This window comes from Prionailurus bengalensis, chromosome C1 (genome assembly GCF_016509475.1).
Source record: "Prionailurus bengalensis isolate Pbe53 chromosome C1, Fcat_Pben_1.1_paternal_pri, whole genome shotgun sequence".
NCBI classification, from domain to species: domain Eukaryota; kingdom Metazoa; phylum Chordata; class Mammalia; order Carnivora; family Felidae; genus Prionailurus; species Prionailurus bengalensis.
The window spans coordinates 65473516-65497534 of record NC_057345.1 but is presented as its reverse complement, the minus strand read 5'-3'; the positions used below and the strand labels follow the sequence as shown (position 1 = coordinate 65497534).

The following is a 24019-nucleotide window of genomic DNA, read 5'->3' as shown; positions in this document are numbered from 1 at the left end:
AAAATTTTTTTAAAGTGCACAGTTTGATAAGTTCACATATGTATGTACCTGTGACACCATCACCACAACCAAGATAATATAAACATTACCCCCAAAAGTTTTCTCAGATCCCTTAACTCCCCCCTTTTCTTGCTTCTCCCACCCACATCCCCAGGCAGGTATATTTTTGGTCACCAAAGATTCAATTTTCTATAAATGGAATCAGTATGTACCATTTTATCAGGCCCCTTTATCCAGCGTATTTTGAGATTCATCCATCAATAGTTGGATCATCAATAGTTCATTCCTTTTTAGTACTAAATATTATTCCATTGTATGAATATACCACAATCTATTGAATTGGTTGAATACCACAGTTTGTTGAATATACCACCATTCATTTGTTGCTGGACATTGGGCTGTTTGCAGTTACTATTACAATGAAGCTGTTATGAATATTCATGTGTAAACTTTTGTATGAACATATACTTTTTTGAGTAAATAAAGTATAATGGCTAGACCTTATGGTAGATGTATGTTTAACTTTTTAAGAAACTGACAAACTGTTTTCTAAGTGATTGTACCATTTTGTCTTCACACCAACAGTATATGAGAGTTATACTTTCTCTATAGCCTCACCAGCACTTGGTATGGGTCTTCTAACTTTTAGACATTCTAAAGGTGTGTAGTGACATCACGTTATGGTTTTAATTTACATTTCCCTAATAATTAATGCTATTGAACATCTTTTCATATGTTTCTTTTCTACCTACAAATATTCTTTGGTAGAAGTATCTGTTCAAATCTTTTGCCCATTTTGTTACTGGGTTATTTATTTTCCATTAACTTTTGAAAGTACTTTACATATTCTGGATACAAGACCTATATCAGATGTATGATTTGAAAAGATATTCTCCCAGTCTTTGGCTTGTCTTTTCATTTTCCTAACAATGTCTTTTGAAGAGCAGAAACTTCATTTTGATAAAATCTATTTTGTCATCTTTTTCTTTTATAGTGTGTGCTTTTGGTGTTGTACTGGCTTAACCCACAATCACAAAGAACTTATCCCATATTTACTTCTAAGAGGTTTATAGTTTTAGGTTTTGCATTTAGGTCTTTTATCCATTTTGGGTTGATTTTTGTATATGGCAAAAGTTCACTTTTTTGCAGATAAACAATTTTTCCAGGACCACTTATTAAAAAAGACATATCTCTCTGATGAAATGCTTTTGCATTTTTGTCAAAAATCAATTGACTATGGTGGGTCTATTTCTGGACCCTCCATTCTGTTACATCAGTCTCTCTCTCCTGATGCCAATACCACAGTATTTTTTTTAACTCCAGTCACCGTGTCATATTCTTGATTAGTGTACTTTATCATGAGCCTTGAAAAAATTAGTGTAACCCCAACTTTGTTCCTTTTCAAACTTGTTTTGACTATTCTAGGTCCTTTGTATTCACATATAAATCTGTAAATACTTCTGTATTTGTTGATGCTATTGTAAATGATGTTATTTTTTAGATTTCAATTGATGATCATTTGTTACTGGTATATAGAAATATAATTTATTTTTGTATTCTCATCTTCTATCCTGCTACCTGGCCAAAGTAACTTATTAGTTCCATTGGGTTGTTTTTATAGATTCCAATTGATTTTCTACATAGATGACTATATCATCTATGAACGCATTTCAACTTTTTCCCCTTATAACCTGTATGTCTTTTATTTCTTTTTTTGGCCTGAAGGTTCTGGATAGAACCAAAGTCAAATAGAAGTAGGGAGAGCAGACATATCTGCCTTGTTCCTGACCTTAGGGGAAAAATGTTTAGTCTTTCACCATTAAATGATTTTAGCTACAGATTTTTCTTAGATGCCCTGTATGAGATTAAGTTCCTTTCTATTCTTATTGTGCTAGAGTAATTTTAGGAATGGATGTTGGATTTAATAAAATGTCTTTTCTGTATCTATTGAGATAATCTTATGTTTCATTTTCGTTATAGTAAGCTACGTTAATTTATTTTCAAATGTTAAATCAACTTTACATTCCTAGGAGAAACTGCATTTGGTCATGATGCATTATCCTTTTAACATACTGATAAATTCAATTTGGTAAAATTTTGTTAAGAAGTTTTCCATCCATGTTTATGGGACAATATTGGTGTGTAGTTTTATTTTTTTGTAACATCTGCTTTTGTTAATAATAATACTGCTCTCATAGAATGAGTTGGGAATTATTTTGTCTTAATTTTCTGTAAGATCTCATGTAGAACTGATATCATTTTTTCTTTTTTTTTTTAATGTTTATTTATGTTTGAGAGAAAGAGAATGTGAGTGGGGGAGTATCAGAGAAAGAAAGAGAAAGAGAGAGAGAGAGAGAGAGAGAGAGAATCCCAAGCAGGCTCCATGCTATCAGTGCAGAGCCCAATGAGGGGCTCAATCTCATGAACTGAGATCATGACCTGAGCTGAAATTAAGTGTCACACACTTAACCAACTAAGCCACCAAGTGCCCCTATATAATTTTTTCCTTAAATGTTTGCAAGAACTTTCCAGTGAAGCCATTTGGGGACTAAAGTTTTGTCTCTGGGAGAAGACAATATGATGAAGGTAGATGGGACGTGATTCCATGTAATTATTAACAAGGTCCTAACTTTTGTTGTTCAGTGGGTCTGTGGGTGCTTATTACATTATTAACAGTACTTTCCTAATAAAAGCAGGCAGTACGTGACTATCTGTCATTACCAAGGTTTGTGAGTAATCTAATTCTATGTGCCTGAGATAAAACTAACCAGTAGTTCTAGTCTTGATCTCTTACCTAAGTCACTCTATCATATCTAGAGTTACCTATTAGATATTTCTTCTTGTATAACCAAGAGAACTTATCCTTCATTCTCATAGCTTCTCAAACCTTAGAGTTATTTCTGGTTCATTCTTCTTTTAGATCTCCTAAATTATGATAGACTGTCAAGATTTGTGATTGTTTCTTTCAAATTTGTTCTTATATATTACTTGACTATTTCCATTGTCCTCATAATACAAGCCTTTATCACCTCATACTTTGATTACAACAATTTGATAATCAGATCTAAATCCAAATTTCAATTCTGTGCTTCCTGGTTAGGATTAGATAACATATGTAAAAAATTCTAGAACAATACCTAACATTAGTAGGTATCAAAAATTTTGATTGATTTCATCACTCATGGTCTCCCTATCCTTTTTATCCTCTTCAGTAAAAACGTACATTTCCCTGCCAATTAGCATACATTAATATATTATTTGTGTAATCTAAAAGAGTAATTAATACCAAAGGGTATGAGGAAACTTTGAGCAATCTCACATAAATTGATAAATTTAGCTGGATTAATTGGCCAGAGGGAACTTGAAGGAGCCTTTTTTTGTGGCAAAATGAAAGAAAATTCTGTCGTTTGGTGACAGTGAAAAATTACCCTGTCAAGAGTAGTCCTGGAGAATAAATGACTCAGCTAGCTTCTTCATCTAATTTTTTTTTTAAATCTTCAAATTATATCTTGACTTATTTATAGATTCAGAATAAAATAAGTTTAATTTTTAAATTTAATATGAGTAAAACCAGTTAAAATCGTTTTTTAAATGTCATTTCAGTACTCTGAGCTCTCATTCTGAAAGTCTGTGAAAATTTGAATAGTACTAACTTTAACTTTTTAAATTAAAATATGAGCAGACAATCTTTTGCTGAGTTTGCTCTGTTCTGCATTTTGAGGATAAAAAAGTTGTAGCAAACTAAGTTTGTTAGCTTTTTGTCTTATAGAATTGTCTTTTAAGATGTAGGTTACAAACCAATAGGACTCATATTTCTAGTTTTATAGAGATATGAAAAAAATTCAGAGAAAAAATTCAAAATCAAGCAGGCAAATTATCTATTGGATTCCTTTATAATTTTTTAAAGGAATTTTTTAAATTCCTGGTAGAAACAATATTACATTCCAATTGCTAACTCAGTTGTCTTTCTGTGCTAAAGTTAAAGGTATGAATTTGACTATGTTAGGTTCATTGACTTCACAAGAAAGAACTCTGTTCCACAGTCATTGATTGTAATGTCTTATTAAAACCAATTATCTCGGGGCACCTGGGTGGCTCAGTCAGTTAAGTGTCCGACTTTGGCTCAGGTCATGATTTCACAGTCCGTGAGTTCGAGCCCCACGTTGGGCTCTGTGCTGACAGTTCAGAGCCTGGAGCCTGCTTCGGATTCTGTGTCTCCCTCTCTCTCTGCCCCTCCCCCAGTCATGCTCTGTCTCTCTCTGCCTCTCAAAAATAAAGAAACATAATAAAAAATTTCAAAATATATAAAGAATTTCTACAACTCAACACCAAACAAAACAAAAACAATCCAATTGAAAGATGGGCAGAAGACCCAAATAGACTTTTTTTTCAAAGAAGATGTACAGAGGGTCAACAGACATATGAAAAGATGTTCAACATCACTAATCATCAGGGAAATACAAATCAAAACCACAGTGAGATATACCCTCACACCGGTCAGAATGACTAAGTATTAAAAGGACAAAAAACAAAAAAAAAACAAAAAAAACCAAGTGTTGACAGGGAAGTAGAGAAAATAGAACCCTAATACACTGTTGGTGGAATTGGAAATTGGTGCAGCCACTGTGGAAAAATGGTATGGAGGTTCCTCAGAGAAGTTAAAAACAGAATTGCCATATGAACTAGTAACTCCACTACTAGGTATTTAATCCAAAGAAAACAAAAACACTAATTCAAAATGACATATGCACCCCTATGTTTACTGCATCATTATTTACAATAGCCAAGATATGGAAGCAGCCTAAGTATTCATCAATGGATGAATGGATAAAGATGTGAAGATACACACACACACACACACACACACACACACACACACACACACACACACAATATTGCTCAAACATAAAGAATGACATCTTGCCATCCGCAACAACATGGATGAGTTTACAGGATATTATACTAAGTGAAATAAGTCAGAGAAAGACAAATAGCTTATGATTTCATTTATATGTAGAACCTAAAAAACAAGCGAGTAAGGACACAAATCCAATAAACTCTTTTATTTTTTTTTAATGTTTATTTATTTTTGAGAGAGACAGATAGAATGCGAGTGGGTTAGGGGCAGAGAGAGAGGAAGACACAGAATCCGAAGCAGGCTCCAGGCTCTGAGCTGTCAGCACAGAGCCCAACGCGGGGCTCGAACTCAGGAACTGTGAGGTCATGACCTGAGCCGAAGTCGGATGCTCAACCGAGACACCCAGGCGCCCCTCCAATAAACTCTTAAAAGGAGAGAACCAGTGGTTGCCAGAGGGAAGGCGGATGGAAGGATGGGCCAAATACATAAAGGGAATTGAGAAGTACAAACTCCCAGTTATAAAATAACTAAGTCACAGAGACGAAAAGCAATGCATAGGGAATATAATAAATAATACCGTATAACATTGTATGGTGACAGATGGTGACTACACTTATCATGGCAAGCACTGAGTAATGAATAGAATTGTTGAATCAGTATGTTGTATACCTGAAACTAAAATAACACTGTATGTTATTTACACTTCAGTTTTTAAAGTTACATATACAAATTCAATCTTGTCATAATTTTTCATAAACCCTCTCTCATACAAAAATTTGCAAACCTGTGTATTTTTACATTTAATAAAAGGGTAATACAAATATATTTTGAAGTCTTCCAAAATATTCTACTAGAGCTTTTGTTGTTTAAGGATTTTGTAGCAAAATATTCAGGATTATAAATATATTCTGATGACAACTTCTCAGTTAATTGTTGATTTTCTAAGCACATTAAGAAGACTGTGATGATGGAGGAAGACTGGAGTTAGAACCAGAAAACTTCTACTAGGGTTTCTGTTTGGGTTGTTTATTAGATGTATGGTCTTGGGCAAACCAGTTTACTTCTCTCAATTTCAGTTTATATAAAACTATATATATAATATGTACATATTATATATAAATTATATAATTATATAAGTTATATTTATAAGTTTTTATATATTTATGTAAGTTATAATTATAGATGTTATATATAACATATAAGTTATATATTATTCTATAAAATATAATTATTAATTATATAATTATTATATATTATATAATTATTATATACAGTTGTATATAAACTGAAGTTGATATATATAATATATATAAAATAGGAGTAATGCTTTTCTCATTTTCTCATTATATTTCTCATTATATTGCCCATAAAATGTACAGTTCTCTCCTTCAGAATGTCACTACTACACCTGACATTCTCAGCCACTCCTTCATTCTGAAATCCTTTTCACTCAGCTCCATGACACCATTCTCTCCCTGTTCTTTCGTGTCTCTAACCATTCCTTCTGTCTCCTCTGAGGACTTCTCTGCCTCTCTCCACCTCTTCGGTGTTGTTTGCCCATGTTTCAGTCTTTGCCCTTTTCTTCTTACTCTAAACTTTTCCTTCAGTGATACACTTTGGCCCTTTAAATTGCCTCGTTAGCTTCATCTCTGTCACACCTTCCTCCCACCCTATCACTCACACTGAAATATTGACACACCTCAAGCCTTTGCACAGCTACCTCCCTTGGCTTAATGTTCTGCCCATTCCCTTACCTCTTAGCTAACTCCTACTCATCCTTTAGTACTTAGTCACTTTTCTCCAGGAAGTTTTCCTCGACTCCACAAGACTGGATTACGTGCTTCTCCTGTGTGTGTTTCCATATCACCTCCATACTTACATTGACTGTATCATTTACCACAATGTATGGTAATGAACTTTCTTGAATACCTCTTCTACTAGAATGTGAGCTCTTTGACAGTAGAGACTGTAATTTATGCACGACTGTATCCATAGCCCATGGCATTTGCCCAGCATAGACCTACATAATAATTGTTTGCTGATAGGTAAATCCTGCCAAGTCCAAGGTGAAGCACTTTATAAACAGTTAAAGATTACTGTTCTCATCACTATCATTATGATTTTCATTATACAATAATGGAATACAATATAAATAGAATACACTATTTATTACACAAATACTTATTAAGCATCTGCTACGTGCCAGGCACTCTGCTAAGTATTGAGAAATACAACATTGAATAGACAGACGTTCTCCCAATTTTCATGCTGTTAATAGTCTCTTGGCCAAAACCCTCAACAAAAGCCTTGGAACAGGATTTTTAATGGTCCAGTCTGCTTTACTATCTACAAACACAGGTGGGGTTCTAACATCAATCATCTGACACAGAATTGAAAGTAAGCATACACCATACCCCAACCTTCCAGTCAGATGCCTAAGATAATGACTTCTATTCTCAGACTACTTTTTGCACTTCTCTTAATTCCACCCAGACTTTGACCTGCACATCTGATAGACTTTATGCTCCTTTCCCAGATTACCGTGGATTGGTTCCTTTCCAATGCCTACCTCAATGCCTATAAATAAGAAATTATAATGTAAAATAAACTCCAAAAGGCATCATGGAAAGATTTTCAATATACATGTAGTAATCATCAAAACTGAGAAGTCTAAAACATCCCATCCCTTTGACCCAACTTTTATTTTCTTAATGAACTGTCTGCACTTATTTTAAAATCTGCTCTTGGACATTTACAGAAGATTTTCAAATTAATCTTTTGGGAACATACTGTCATATTCCAAATATCCACTCAATCTTAGACTCATTGATTACTGCCTCCCACTTTCATGCTTTTTATATGCTATTAGTCAACATTTCCCCTACTAGCCTATAAACTTGTGTGGAATTTGGGGTGTCTCAGTTAGTTGAGCATTTGACTTCAGCTCCAGTCATGATCTCACTATTCATGAGTTCAAGCCCTGCATCGGGCTCTGTGCTGACAGCGCAAAGCCCACTTCAAATCCTCTGTCTCCTACCCCGTCTGCCCCTCCCCCTCTCGTGTGCATACACGCTCTCCCTCTTTCAAAAATAAAAAATATTTTTAAAAAACTCATGTGGAATTTGCAGTTTTATTTAGAGCAGAGACCCCAGGCCTTCCTTTAACTACATATAATTATGTAGCTAAAAGTATTCATATATTTAGTATTCACATGTATCAGTCATTTTAATAAGCCTACAAAATGAGGGGTGCCTGGGTGGTTCCATCAATTGGGCATTCAACTCTTTAACTCAGGTCATGATCTCAGTTGGTGGGTTTGAGCCCCCCTGTCGGGCTCTGTGCTGGTGACACAGGGCCTGCTTGGGATTCTCTCTCTCTCTGCCCCTCACCTACTCTCTCTCTTTCAAAATGGATAAATAAAAAAAAACCCTACAAAATTCAAAGTACTCACTTTAACAGTTTTCCCTTCCTCAGAAACCTGATAAACATTTTTGAATTATCAAATTTTTTCAAGAGGTACTAGAATTCAAGTGTGGTGAGTACATAAAGTTACCTCAGTTTCTACAGGGAAGCTCTTTTAATGTGGTTTCTTTAAAGTTCTTAACTGATACATATTATCAGAATAATGATTTTAAGTATACATTATTAGTAAAATGAGGTTTAAAATGTTCTGTAGTAACTTCTAGCCATGATTCCTTTGATTTATAATAGGGTAACAGTTTGCCATTCTTTGGGTTTCCATCAGGCTCACCAGGCTGCCTCCTCAACTACTGCATCCCCTGCCCCTCTGTGCTCCTTAACTCTGGTCCGTCACTCCAGCTCTGAGAACATTACCTGCATAGTGCATCACAGATCAGAATTAAAATTCTCATCTGGGTCTGTAGGTCTTCTGCAGGCTTCCTCAGACCTGGTTTCCCTTATCTTTTCCCATTCCTTCAACCTCCCACCTAACAAATTTAGTCAATAGCCTATTTCCACCTCCAAGATAAAATTTCTATACCCAACGCGGGGCTCAAACTCACAACCCTGAGATCAAGAGTCACACGCTCCTCCCGACAGTCAGGTGCCAGGCACCCCCTTCCAAGATTTTTTTTTTTTTTTTTTTTGAGAGTAAGAGAGCAGGGGAGAGGGGCAGAGGGAGAGAGAGAATTCCAAGCAGGCTCCACATTCAGCATGGAGCCCGACACAGGGTTCAATCCCACAACCCCAGGATCATGACCCAAGCAGAAATCAAGAGTCTGACACTCAACTGACTGAGCCACCCAGGCGCTCCCTTCCAAGACAATTCTTAAGCCACATTTTTTTTTTTAACCAATGAAGTACTTTCCCAAACTAATCATAATAGAAATGGTGATTTTCTCCGCTAAGCCCTAACTAAGCATGGATGTTTGCTCTCCTTCAGTCTCTGACACCTCTAAATGTGCTTAGGTTTCTAGGTGTATCTGGCATTTAAACTTTTAAATTTTTTATATTGTTAAACAACCCCCCCCACACACACACACATCTAAGAAATATCAGTCTAATCTACTTTAACTTTTTATTATAAAACATTGCAGACATCTGCAAAATTAGACTAATGTACTCTTATATAACCATCAAAAAGCTTCAAAAATCACCTGCTTTTTCCATTGTCCTCAGCAATACAAAATCTGTTTATTTGTTACACCAGTGCAGCATGACACATAAGTGATGACACTTTTCTGATGTTTTAAACCCTACTTCAGCTGAAATCACTACATCCTAGGCACCACAGAGTACATCCTCCTGTTCCCTCAGAATTAGGCCCAGAATAACACTTGCCTTTTATTCTCTCTCGGGAAGACTTTAAAGTAACTACTTAAAGAAAATCAGTACATTCTCAGTTGATTAAATAAATCATTAATAAAATTAAGTTACATATACAAATAAAATGTAAGGATTTTTTTAAAGCTACAATACATCGCAGGAAAGACTTGGAGTCTCTACACTGAATGAAGGAGAAGAGCCGAAACTAACAACTGAATCCCTATTATGGGGCCACACAGTAGGTGGTTTACACGTGTTATTTCCTAGATTTAGAGGTTATGAGTGTGATAGAATTACAAATAAATGGGAAAAGATGGAATTAGCTGAAATGAATATTCATTCGCTCAAGAAAGTTATTGAACATCTTTCTGGGGTGCCTGCGTGGCTCAGTCGGTTAAGCTTCTGGCCCCGGCTCAGGTCATGATCTCATGGTTTATGAGTTCGAGCCCTGTGCCGGGCTCTGTGCTGACAGCTTGGACCCTGGAGCCTGCTTCGGATTCTGTGTCTCCCCCTCTCTCTGCCCCTCCTATGCTCATGCTCTGTCTCTTTCTCAATAATAAATAAACATTAAAATATTTTTTGTTTAAAAAGTTATTGAACATCTTTCTGCAATGTGCTAGATGCAGTGTAAGGCACTACATATACAAAGATGAATAAAATCTATCTTTTTATGGAGCTCACAGTGTAGATGGGATGAAAGCTAATTACCGATATAACAAGGCTAACAATTTTAGTTAGAAAATGATTCATTTAAATAACATCTGAGGGGCGCCTGGGTGGCTCAGTCGGTTAAGCGTCGACTTCGGCTCAGGTCACGATCTCGCGGTCCGTGAGTTCGAGCCCCGCATCCGGCTCTGTGCTGACAGCTCAGAGCCTGGAGCCTGTTTCAGATTCTGTGTCTCCCTCTCTCTCTGACCCTCCCCCATTCATGCTCTGTCTCTCTCTGTCTCAAAAATAAATAAACGTTAAATAAATAAATAAATAAATAAATAAATAAATAAATAAATAAATAACATCTGAAAGTGTGGGAATGCATATAAAAATAAGTTTTCTGATGTTAAAGAAAAATGCCTCCAGTAGAAGACAGGCTATAAATTAGAGGAGTGGTTTTAGAACTTTTTGAGTTTAGGACTAATGTCTGGATCTATTATTGAGAAGCCTTAGAGAGCTTCTGTATGGATTTTATCTATAGATATTTAAAATATTGAAAATTAAAACCCTCTACTCTCATCCTTTGTTCAGTGTAGAGGCTCCAGGTCTTTCCTGCGATGTACTGTAGCTTAAAAAAAAAAATCCTTATATTTGGGGCACCTGGGTGGCTCAGTCAGTTAAGAGGGTAAGCATCTGATGTCCACTCAGTTCACAATCTCGTGTTGAGGTCAGAACCCCATATTGGGCTCTGTGCTGACAGCTCAGAGCTGGGAGCCTGCTTCAGATTCTGTGTCTCCCTCTCGTTCTGCCCCTCTCTTGCTCATGCTCTGTCTCTCAAAAATAAACATTAAAAAAATCCTTACATTTTATTTATATATGTAACTTAATTTTATTAATAATGTCATCAAATAAGAACTTACAATTTTTTTGGACTGGTTACTTCAAAGTCTTCCCAAGAGAGTCCTTTCAAATAATAAACCCATTACATATCAACACACACATTTTATGACAGTAACTATTTTTCAGAATAAAAATAGTAAGAGTGGCATTGTTTTACATTTTTTGCACACCTCTAATTCTGGCTTAATAAAAGGTACATTCTCATACCTTCTTCTGCATTTGAACTATTGTGACATGTTGTTTTGATTGAAGTATTAAAGATATGGCCTCAAAAAATAAAAATAAAGATATGGCCTCATACAGATGCATAATTGAAAAAGGAAGAACTTTATGGGCCCCTAAAGGGTGTTGGATATTCCCAGGAATTCTAAAACCACATTCTGAGATTTGCTGAATTACAGGAAAGAATGTTCTATCAACTCACGTTAGTTCTTTCTACAAAGGGAGTAGTTGGACTGAGTACCCCCTCACTGTTTTAGAATGCTAAATGAAGTTGTTTTAATAACTTAATTCCTATACTCAGTAACCTGAATACCAAAGGATTTGGGGAATCTCAGTCTTTTCCTAATCTAATCTATTAAGTGACTTTTCTTCCGCTTGCTCAGGCAATGCAGTGTCTTTGGCCACCTTAAGGGGGCAGCAGCAACACAACGATTCAGCCTCGCTGCACTGTTGTGTTAAAGATCTCAGGCAAGCCAGATGAATTGTTATCAAGAATGAGTAGAGAGAAAACACTAAAGGACAAGGTTAAACATGTAGCTCATCAACAAGAGCTTGGTCATAATAAAGAAGGCTGGGATGATTAAGGGATTTAATGATGCCAGTCTAGCATATTAATCATTCATGTTAAATTAAGACAGCTAAATATTCATCATAGGTTTCAGAGAGAGTATCACAATACTACCATAGCCTATAGCATATTATGATAGGATTTATCAAAAAGGTTGCATTTTTCTCCGAATTTGACATATATGGTCTGTATTAACGATACAGTATTTTTGTGAGAAGGAGAACGTACTTTGTAGTAGACATTATGCCTGGCAATGGGATACTAGACACTATGCCTGGCAAAGGCTGTATGAAACAGCCTTTGAAATCAAATAGCTTTGTTGGAAGAAATAGATGGGACCGCAACTAGTTAATGCACAACATATTAAGTGCTATAATAGCAGTATATACACAGAGCTGTAGAAACATGGAAAAGTTGTGGAAAAGACAATGGTGGGATAAAGGAGGGGCTTGGGACTAAGGAACATTACACAGAGATAGTGACATTTGATTTAGACCTTGAAAGAGAAATAGGAGAAGATAAATAGGATTTCACACATTCAGACAAAAGAAGCAACAAGAACAAAAACACCAATTGCCTGACGACCTGTTGCAAATTTGGGGAACTATAAGTTACCCAGCAAATATATGGTGAAACTAGAACAACAGGCGGGGCACAGACTGGGAACATTCCTAAATGTCATATTAAGAAAGTTTAGACTTGATCCTATAGGCAATGAGGATCTAGACAGGGATTGTTTTAAAGCAAGAATGTGAATTGGATACATAGTCTAGAAAGAAAAAGCACTCTGACAGCCATGCAGAAAATTGAGGTACACGGAAGAGGACAAATACAGTGATCCCGGCAAGAGAACACCTGAATTAAGACAGTGGCATTACAAATCAAAAACTGGAACAGACATTTTAGCAGTGGAACTGACAGGACATAGTGACCCATTCATGCCCTTATTTAATACGTGTTCATTAAGCTCCTACTATATGCCAGGCACTGTCCTAGGCTGTGAGAGATGAAAGTGAACCAAAAGACAAAGTCCCTGCTTCCAGGGAACTTACCTTGTAGTGGGGCCACTACTGCAAGAGCTTTGGCCACTTAGATTTGGAGAGGGAGAGGAGAGGAGAGGCAAGGAATACTGTGAAGAATTAGCTTGAAGTTTCTAGTTTGAGCAAATGAGTAGACAGAGTTACCATTAATTGAGATTAAATCTGAAAATACATTTAAGGAGTCAGAAAATGAGCTCAGTTTTAAATAGGTTTTACTACCTGTCAGAATGACATGGATTTTAATCCTGGGTGGCTCAGTGGGTTAAGCATCTGAATCTGGATTTTGGCTCAGGCCATGATCTCACAGTGAGTGTGATCGAGCCCCTTGTTGACAGCGTGGACGGAGCCTGCTTGGGATATTCATTCTCTCTTTCTCTCTTTCTCTCTCTCTCTCTCTCTCTCCCCTCTCCCCCCTGCAATCACTCCTGTGTGCATGCTCTCTCTCTCAAAATAAAAAAATAAGTATTAAAAAAAAAAAAGAATCAGGATTTTTAGAGCTCATTATACAAAGACTTTAAAGATCAGCTTTGTGCAGTGGCAGGATCGTAGCCAATGAGGGTTATCCGAAGCACAATTATTGCTAATTGAAAGATCGTTTAGTCCAGTCCCTTCACTTATCATACAGAAAAAGAGGCACAGAGACTCAGTGACTTATCTGAGGTTGCAAATGTTCAGCTGCAGGTTTCTTGACTGTTACTCCATTACTTATTTTATCATTCTCCATTTTTATCTAATTTTAAAGTATGTGAAATATATGTGTATATATAAATATATACACATATATATTTATATACATAATATGCTGGATGGGTAATACTAATATTGGTATCAACAGGTACAGCAATTAGTGAGACAGGCTTTAAGACACTTTTGAAAATGACTTAATAGCCTGATAAAATGTGTTTCAAGAATAGAGTATAATTTGGAGCTGTTATAAAATAATTTCCAGGTTGAGTATTAAGGTATGAAGCTCAAGCTGTGAGACAATATGTAAATCTCATAGTAGAATATAATATTAAGTACATCAGATCTAAAAATATTCATGCTAATGTTTCTATTCTAGAATTTCATTGGATCTATGCTTGACCTCTATGTTTTCTAAATTAATTTTCCTTGACTTTTTTAGATATTCAATTATTTCAACATAGCAAATAATGCAGGAATCAAGAAAATAATTTTAAGTTTATTCATTTATTTTCAGAGAGAGAGAGAGAGAGAGCGCGCGTGCGCACAAGCAGGGGAGGGGCAGGGAGAGAGGAAGAGAGAGAGAATCCCAAGCAGGCTCTGCTCTGTCAGTGCGGAAGCTGACCCAGGGCTCAAACCCATGAACCACAAGATCATGACCTGAGCCAAAACCAAGAGTCAGATGCTCAACCAACTGAGCCACCCAGGTACTCCTTAAGAAAAGAATTTTAAGGGGCGCCTGGGTGGCGCAGTCGGTTAAGCGTCCGACTTCAGCCAGGTCACGATCTCACGGTCCGTGAGTTCGAGCCCCGCGTCAGGCTCTGGGCTGATGGCTCGGAGCCTGGAACCTGTTTCCGATTCTGTGTCTCCCTCTCTCTCTGCCCCTCCCCTGTTCATGCTCTGTCTCTCTCTGTCCCAGAAATAAATAAAAACGTTGAAAAAAAAATTAAAAAAAAATAATAAAGTTTAAAAAAAAGAAAAGAATTTTAAATCTTAGCTATCATTTATAATAATGGTTACATTGTGTTAATGTGTTATCTCCTTTCTCAAGGAACAGAATTGTCACGACTGACAGCTTTCAATCTGCATTTCATTAAACTCAAGTAAATTATTTGTCTCAAATTTTAAGAAGGTTTTAGAACACTTAACTATATACTACAATTAATGTTAAAACCTATCCCTTTACAGTCTTTAGAACAAACAACAACATTGTTTTGAGCTTCATAAAATGTGAGCCTAAATTTTATCATTTTTCACTTCACCAGAAATATATACTTAAATACAATATAACTTGGGGCACCTGGGTGGCTCAGTCGGTTAAGCATCTGACTTAGGCTCAGGTCATGATCTCATGGTTCATGAGTTTGAGCCCCTTGTTGGGACCATAGAGTCTGCTTCGGATCCTCTGTCTCCCTCTCTCTGTTCTCCTCTCGCTTGTGCACCCTCACGTGCTCTCTCTCTCTCTCAAAAAACATTTACAAAATACAACTTTATTACATTTCTTTAGTAAAGATGATAACTTTATACTTTAAAAATACTATAAAACCTGTGATAAGCCTTGTCACAATTCAAAAATGTTAAATTAGATCCTATTTTATCTGTTAGAAATAGATTTTTTTCTTCCTACCAATATAAACAATTCCTCACTAGTGACAAAGAATCTTATTTTCAACCTGCCTTGACATTCTTCTGTATTAATAAAGTATAATACTTTGCACTCATATGAATGTATTTGATAGTTTTCAGAGGGCAATCACTGTGCTAGGAGTACCCTTAAAAGCAAGAATGCTGCTCTATTCTTTTTTTTTTTTTTAATGTTTATTTATTTTTGACAGACAGAGCATGAGCAGGGGAGGGGCAGAGAGAGAGACAGACACAGAATCTGAAGCAGGTTCCAGTCTCTGAGCTGTCAGCACAGATCCCAACACAGGGCTTAAACTCACAAACGTGAGATCGTGACCTGAGCCAAAGTCAGATATTCAACCGACTGAGCCACCCTGGTGCCCCTGCTCTACTCTATTCTTTATCCTTAGCATCTCATACAACTAGGACACACAGTACAAACTCAACTCATATTTGGAGGAGTGAATGAATGACAAAGAGAGAACAGGAAAATTGTCTAATCCAAAGTCAACCCAAATAAAACTTATGATTAACATCTCCCAAAAGAAGGCTGCTGGTAAGAATGCATGCATGAATGAATAGAAAACGAAGTAAAATGGACTGTATTTACATTAAACTAGGTCTCTTGAAAAACCAGAAGTTGGCTTCCAAAGCACATGGATGTGGTAATCTCTGGAGGAGAATGGGCTTCCTCACCTTCTCTGCAAGTGGAAATGGCCTTTCAAATGAAGGACACAGCTGGGAAGGGGCAGCCCCAGGCCCTGCCTACAAAGAAGGGGAGGATGGAAAGACAGAAGAGGAATAGTAGTTAACTCCCCTTTATGGCCAATCTCTAGGGGTCAAAAAACTCTCCTAAACATTTCCAGGAGGGGAAGGGATTAAGATTATTTAAGAGTTCCCAGAAATACCTACCCTATGCTTTCTGAAATCCCACCACTTAAAATCTTTTTACTCATTTTAGCTATCAATACATTGCCCCTTCCAGCTCAAATTGATCCTAGCAATTAGTGTCAGTGAATGTTAACCTGTTCTTCTCATTCCTATGATCACATTAAGAGAAGGATTGCTAACCAAAATATATCTACACTTAAAGTCCGGATTCCTAATGCCAGGTCCAGACTTCCCATCATATCATAGCTTCAGACTTGCCCTCATACTTAGATCAGAAGACTCAAGCATACTCAAGCAGACATCTAGGGTCAGGCAATGTAAAAGTAGTGGAAGTCAATGTTACGTAGTGTTAATTGACAGTTAATGTAAGTGAATGAGGACTAGTTGTAAAACAACAGGGAATGGAGGAGACAATGTCAAAAGGAGCCTGTGTACCCTGAGGGGGAAGCAACTACCTGTCCCAGGGTATTGTTTTGGTGCAGAAAGGACCCAGTTTTGCCAACATCCTCCAATTTTTCAAGAGAGGCTGGAAATCCAGGTTTTATTTTTTAAGCCTGTTTGTGGCTGTAAGTGGCTTCTGGCTGCCAATTTGTGGCCCCTGATCTAAATGAACAGGCAGCACTAAGAAAATGGAGAGACAAAGGGAGGCCTAGTTTGGCCTGAAAGGCGGAGGCCCAGTCAAAGGGGAGGAAAGGACAAGAAAGAGGCACAGAAAGGAAGGTGGAAGTCAAATTTCACCAACCTCAAAACGTGGCCCAGGGAGCTCCAATCTGTCTTCTAATCTGACAGCAAAAGGGAGGAGATGACAAGAAGAAAAAAAAAAAAAAAAAAAAAAAGGAGGGGCAGGGAGAAAAAAAAACGCTACTGATAGAAAAAGGAAATACATCAAAATGCTAACAATACATGTGTCACATTTTGAAGGTCCCCTTTTCCATTCCTGATATTTTTTAACGTTACATTATTTTTGACAGAGAACGAGTGGGAGAGGGGCACAGACAGGGGGAGACAGAGAATCCAAAGCAGGCTCCGTGCTGTCAGAGCAAAGCCCGATGTGGGGCTCGAACCCACCAACGGTGAGATCATGACCTGAGCCAAAGTCGGAAGCTTAACATACTGAGCCACCCAGGTGCCCCTCCATTCTTGATAATTTTTAACCATAAATATGGTTATATTAAGTTTAGAACAAAAAACCCACAAATTTTACTAGAAGTTAAGTAAGTTTTATTTCAGGGTAAAAATCCACTCATCACAGAGTGTAGAAAGTCTACGCTATGGTTAAGTCCAGCCAAACTATGCACTGAATACTTAAATAGAAAAAGAAAATATAACAATTCCAAGTGTATATAAATAATATGTAATTTTCCAATTATAAAACCAGAAGAGAACATGAAAAACCTACACAGGTGATACAGACCACAAATTGATTAAGTAAGAACAAAACTATGTGAAATTGTTAAGAATGCTGTAGGTCATTTTCCCTCTAAATTATAAAACAGCTACCAAGATATTTTGTGTGTATATGCCTTACATACTAAAATATACTGCATCCTCTCTCCCATAAAAATGTTTAGACCTCTGCCCACCTACTACATACTTTTCTACATTTACTTCATTGTTTTCCTTCTTAGAGGCATGTGCTTTTATTTAAACAATACTTTTATTTGCCTTTAGGGTGTTTTGAAGATAACGGTAAGTTTTATCCTTTTTTCCTAAATGAAGAAGTATGTCATTTCAGGTCACTTGGGTTGGAAGCAATCTAAATCCCCAATTAATCTCTTCCAAATATACATACTCAGTTTTCATTCTGTTCACAAATGGAACCCTAACCTAAATACTTCAAGTGTAATTTCAGGGGAAAAATACTGTTCAAAAGCCTAGATAACGCATTCCTTTGTTGATGCTAAATATAGTCATCTCGAGATGACACACATTTTGACAATGATCAGTCTTACATATCAAATTTTCAAAAATAGCACAGATTCCATTGAAGGTGAACAAGAAAAATGGCTCTTCACTACATCCAGCTGAAAAGGGATTTTGAAGTGTGAATCTTCCATTAAAACCGAATTTTGCCAATTTGAGGGAAACCGGATTTTAAAAAATTTTGTTGCAGTTTTTGCTTAGGGCTCCTTAAGGGAGTTGTTGTAGATAAAACACACAATTTCCCACATTTTTCTTTAAATTATTCCAAAGTATAAAAGATCTTCAAAAATAGAGGACTAACAGCTGTGAGGAAGAATCATAACTAGTTGTATTAAATAATCAAAGTTCATTTATACTAAACAGATCTCAAAAAAACAACTGTCCCTCAGTTTGATTAATTATGCATTTTCCACCTTGGCACACCTCAAAACTCAGAAGAATTTCAAAGACTTAGTGTATTTTGAGTTTTCTTATGGCAGTAAGCCAACCTGTAAGGGGGGGGGGGGGGCGGTGGGAATAATGTGGTTCACTTAATGACGTGTGACTAAGATGGCATAAATACTCAGGTTTACTAATCGTACTACCCAACACATAGTTATGCTGTGACTCGCAGGCCAATGGGCCCGTTACACAAACTCATTAACAAAATTTAGCTGATGAATGATGCTCCCATGGCTTTGCTCATGGAACTATTTCTCATGGCTTACTTCATTTTTTCTACCTGCCTCTTTCCCAAGGACAGACATTTTGTTAGGACATACCCTTATGCTATTTTTACCTTGTTCTCGCTCGCTCTCCACCGCACCCTCCCCCCAGCTCTCTTTGTTTCGCGTTATGGTCCTCAAATAAATAGAAAATGAAGGTCTCGAAGCCACTGCGATAATCATAACCTCTCAACTTCGTTATTTTCTTTACAAATGCCAGTAAATTCTTAGCACTGTAGAGCGTTCCACAGTTTACAAACAGTTGGAACGGCGTGGCGTTTTCAAAAAAGAGAGGACAAGGGAGGTCTACAGAGGTGACCACATTACGCACTCCACTCCAACTTCCCACTGTAGTTGCGCAACCCCAACATCCCACCTCGGACAAAATAGCCTCCAGAAAATACTTTGGAGGGAGGGGGTAGCTGATGGGCTGTTAAATCACATATTACTCCCCAACCTCCGCAGGGACGCACCAGAAAGGATTTCTCTTAAAAACAGCAGGCATCGCTGGCGGCGACGGAGACCGCTCCGGGGGCACGTGGTGGGGGGGGGGGGGGGGACGCCACTGAACTTGGAGCCTGCTTGGACCCCGAGGGGAGAGCGAGGGGACTGGCACCCACTGCGCTCGCGGAGGGCCGTTCCCTGCAGGAGTAGGGAAGGCACCCGAGCACCCGAGTTCCGTGCCGACAGGGCACGGGCGGGGCTGAAAGCAGGGGAGCGGGCCGAGGAAACCGCCGCCAGAGCCCAAGGCCGGCTCGCGCCGCCAGAGGCGCAGACCCGGGCCGGCACCCCGCCGAGTCCGCAGGACGCGGCTCCCTCGGGCCGGGCCGGGCCGGGCGCGCAGCCACAGCTGGCCGCAGCCCCGCGCGCTCAGGGGGCTGCGGCTCAGCCCGGCGGCGGGGCGCGTCTTCCCGCAGCCCCCGCCCCCGCGGGGGACCCGACACCTCCGTGTCCGCCGCCCCCGCCCCACGTTCCCCGACTGCTCTCACCAGCCCGGAGCCGACGAGCAGCGAGTGTCCTCCTCGCGCGCGGAGGGGCTGTGCGCGTCCTGCGCCTGGGTGCGGGCAGGGGTCTGGGCGCTCCGGCCGCTGCCGCCGCCGCTCCGGCCGCTGGGAGCCCTCTGGCCGCCGCCGCCGCCGCCGCCGCCTCCAGCAGCAAGTTTCCATAAAAGTCCTGGTGCGCAGCCTGTTCCCGCATTCCAGGCGGGCCCAGCGCCGGCTGCAGCTGTTCCAGAACACCAGGCCAGTTCCCCCAACCCCCACCTCCGCCGTAGCGCCCGGAGGGGGGTGGAGTGTCGAGGAGGGAGAGTGGAGAGGGGCGGCGGCTGCCAACTTTCCGCCAGAACCTGCCGGTCGCCCGAGTCTGGGTCGCCGAGCCTCTCACCGGGGTTCTGGCCTCCACCTCCCGGCAGGGACCGGACACGGGAGGCGGCCTCCCCGGTGGGTAAGGAGTGATGTTGGAATGGGATTCACAGACAGGCTGGAGCCGGCTCCCCACTACCCACAGCCTGTTGGCCCTGGGGCTCACTTCTCTCAGCGGCTCTTGCAGTCCTGGCTTCTAACCCGCACGCCGAGCCACCACCTTGTCTTCAACGAAAGCATGACTTTTGACCAATTTTTCCTTTGTTGCTGAGACCATAGGGCAGCAGTCCGGGGACCACCTCGTCTGGCTGTGGCTGTCTTTTTCTTGGCTTTCGTCTTGAACTCCAAAGAGAGTGGTGATAGAGAAAAGTGCAAGGAGAAGGGGGAGGGAGAAGAAGAGGTTTAAAACACACACACACAACTAAGAGCGAATAATACTTATATAATCGACCACCTTTCCCTAGTTAAAGGCAAATCATCTCTGGTCTTTTTAAACTAAAGGCACCTGAGAATGTTAGCACCCACACGCCTTTTCAACCAGCCTGTCAGTTAAACCCATCAGACAACCCACGAAGGGGGGTTTCTGGTTTGGGAGATCTTCAGTTTTTCACTGCATGCACAAAATAAATAATAAAAGAAGAAAGAGAGAGAACGAAAAAAAAGAAAAATATAAAAACTTTATTGAAGTAGCATCCACAGAGATACAGCAGGGACAAACACTTCCAACTTCCAGCTCTGGACAGACAGTGGTGCTCAGGTTATATTTTCAGGGATACTGAAAAGGCTTTCTACTCCCAGCTGTAGCTTTTCTTCTCCACCCCATCACCATACACTCAGGATGGAGATTTATTTTTTAAGTTTATGTATTTATTTTGAGAAAGAGAGTGTTCATGCTACAGTGTGGGGGTGGGGGAAGGAAGGGGCAGAGAGAGAGAGAGAATCCCAAGCAGGCTCCACACTGTCAGTGCAGAACCTGAGGTGAGGCTCAAACTCATGAACTGTGAGATCATGCCTGAGCCAAAACCGAAACTGACTTAACTGACTGAGCCACCCAGGTGCACCAGGATGGAAATTCTTTTAAGAGGTGTAAGCTGGGGAGAGGGGGGGGGCGCGCCTGGGTGGCTCAGTCCGTTATGCAGTGGACTTTGGCTTAGATCATGAGTTCGAGCCTCACATCTGGCTCTCTGCTGTCAGCTTCGAGCCTGCTTTGAATCCTGGGTCGCCCACCTCCCCATCCATCTCTGCCCCTCTCCTGCTTGCATGCGTGCACACTCTCCCAAAAAATCAATAAATGTTAAAAAATAAAATAAAAGGCGTAAGCTGATGCAGCACAGAGCCTGCTTAAGATTCTCTCTCCCTCTGGCTTTCCCTCTCCTGCTCACGCGCACGTGTGCGTGCTCTCTCTAAAACAACAACAACAAAAATGAAATAAAAATACAATATCCACTCACCCCATCCACAGCATTCCCTCCTTTCCTGCTGTGGTTTTATACACACTGCATATCACTAAGTACAATGTTTATTGTCTGCCCTCTTCCACTAGAATGTCTGATCATGATGGCAGGGCTGTTTATTTATTTTGTCAACTGCTATATCCTCAGTATCTAGAACTGCATATTTGTTGAATAAAAGAATGAATAATGAATTGGTGAAGGGAGAAGGCCTCCCATGCCTTGGATACCTACTAGAGGGTTTTCTTTTCTTTTTTTTTTTTTAAAGAGACCGAGACAGAGCGAGTGAGAGAGGGGCAAAGAAGGAGAGAGACAGAGAATTCTAAGCAGGCTGTGTGCTGCTAGCACAAAGCCCAACTCAGGGCTCAAACCCACAAACCATGAGATCATGACCTAAGCTGAAACCAAGAGTTGGATGCTTAACCAACTGAGCCACCCTGGCATCCCCCTATTAGAGTTTTGTAGGAAGAATGAAGCACTTTGTTTAATGAGGTGAACCCAGCAAGTGGATTATCAGTTAAGAGAGCTTGTACTCGCTTCTTTAAATCATAAAAATAAATGCATACTTATAAGTTGGAAAGTTTCAGGAGGAAAGGGGTGGAATGAGAGTTCATAATAGGGAACACTGACACAGGTTGGGAGTGAAGGGAAGGCTTCTCTGAGAAAGCAGCATTTAAGTGGACAGCAGGCGCATATGTTGAAGTTAGGTAAGTGGGGAGTGGGGAAAGAGGATGTCATGCAGAGAGATCAGCTTGTGCAAAGGTCCTGCAGCCAGAATGACCATGGAAAGTTTCATGAACTAAAGAAGGTTGAGGTAATGGTACTGAAGGGAGCAAGGGGGCGAGCTGGACCATCTAGGCCACCTGTCTAGATTAAGTTTAAATAGCTGTTTCAATTACCGATTTAGAAGGTTTCTCTAATTGAGGAATGAATAGCTTACACCTCTTAATTTTAATTTTATTTGTTTATTTTCAGAGAAAGGGGGGGGCAGGGGAGAGAGAGAGAATCTCCAAAAAACTCTGCTCTGTCAGCACAGAGCCCGTTGCGGGGCTCGATCTCACAAATCGTGAGATCATGACCTGAGCCAAAATCAAGAGTTTGTCGTTCAACCAACTGAGCCATCCAGGTGCCCCAAACATTGTACAAAAGGGGTCCAGAGAAGAAAGATCCTGACATGTTCTAGAAAGAGCAAGGAGGCTTGTGTGGATGAAGCTGAGTGGCATAGGGTGAAAAGAGGAAGTAGACGAGGACAGGACATAGCAGAGCCTTTTGTCTAACATTGTAAGGACTTTGGCCTTTAAGATGGCTGGCCATGGTGGATTGTGAACAAAGTAGTGACATGATCTGACATATTTTTAACATGTTCACTCTGGCTGATATGCTACAAATACACTAGATGAGACAGGGAGACCAATTACAAGGTGTCCAAAATAACCAGATGACAGGTAACAGGAGTTGGGACCATGGTGACACCTGTGAAGACAGAAGTGCTTGGCACTTTTTTTTTTTTTCTCGGTACATTTTAAAAAATGTAGAACCAGTAGATTTTGGCACAAGATACAACATGAGGTGTGAGGACAAAGTTTTTGGCCTGAGGAACTGGAAGAATGGAGTTGTCAGTTGTCAAGTGCTGGCAAGAGGAGGTTTAAGCCACTGTGGTCAGGAGCTCAGTTTTGGACATGCTAAACTTAAGACTATTTGAGGGGTTCCTGGGTGGCTCAGTCAGTTACGTGTCCAACTCTGGATTCTGGCTCAGGTCATGATCTCACAGTTCATGAGACGAGCCCCTCATTGGGCTCTGCACCAATGGCCCAGAGCCTGCTTGGGATTCTCTCTCTCTCTCTCTCTCTCTCTGTCCCTTCCCCACTCACACACACAGTCTCTCTCTCTCTCTCTCTCTTGCAAAATAAATAAGTACATAAATAAAAAAAGACTGAAATCTAGGAGTTGCCATTTTTTAATAAACATACCTCATATACCTATCATGAATCACTTGGGTTTATTCTCAAACTTGATTATATCAATTGCACGTTATTGAAATGACATAAACATTACAAAAAGCAATAAATGTGAAAGTAAGTAATGTTTTTACAAAAGCTAGGATGAAAGCTTTGAAGACTTGATAAAGGCAAATAGATTATAAAAATTACCATCAAGCTAGGTGGGGGTAAGACAAAGTATAGAAGTGGCTACAAAATTAGAAAACTGGGGGGATTTGGCATTCATTGCTTCCCATGTAAATTTTTTCTCCTTCAAAAGTAAGGGAAACTGGAAATCCCAGATGATGATTTAGATGGATAGTTTATACAACAAAGATACCTCAGAATACCAAACAGATCCATACTCGTAGTGAAGGCC

General features: G+C 39.5%; 1 protein-coding gene and 1 pseudogene across 8 annotated transcripts in view; one reads left to right on the top strand and one right to left on the bottom strand.

Moving 5' to 3' along the window:
- Positions 1–20590, bottom strand: part of NEXN (nexilin F-actin binding protein) — a 48207-nt gene extending 27617 nt beyond the window's left edge. For 3 of the 8 annotated variants that reach the window (XM_043575361.1, XM_043575360.1, XM_043575364.1), the window contains exon 1: positions 19839–20590. The gene's annotated coding sequence lies outside the window, so the exon portion shown is untranslated. The remainder of the gene's footprint in view (positions 1–19838) is intronic. The other 5 variants (XM_043575363.1, XM_043575362.1, XM_043575357.1 and 2 more) reach the window with 5 other exon arrangements.
- Positions 13548–13713, top strand: LOC122482202 (annotated as a pseudogene).
- Positions 20591–24019: the final 3429 nt, after the last annotated feature.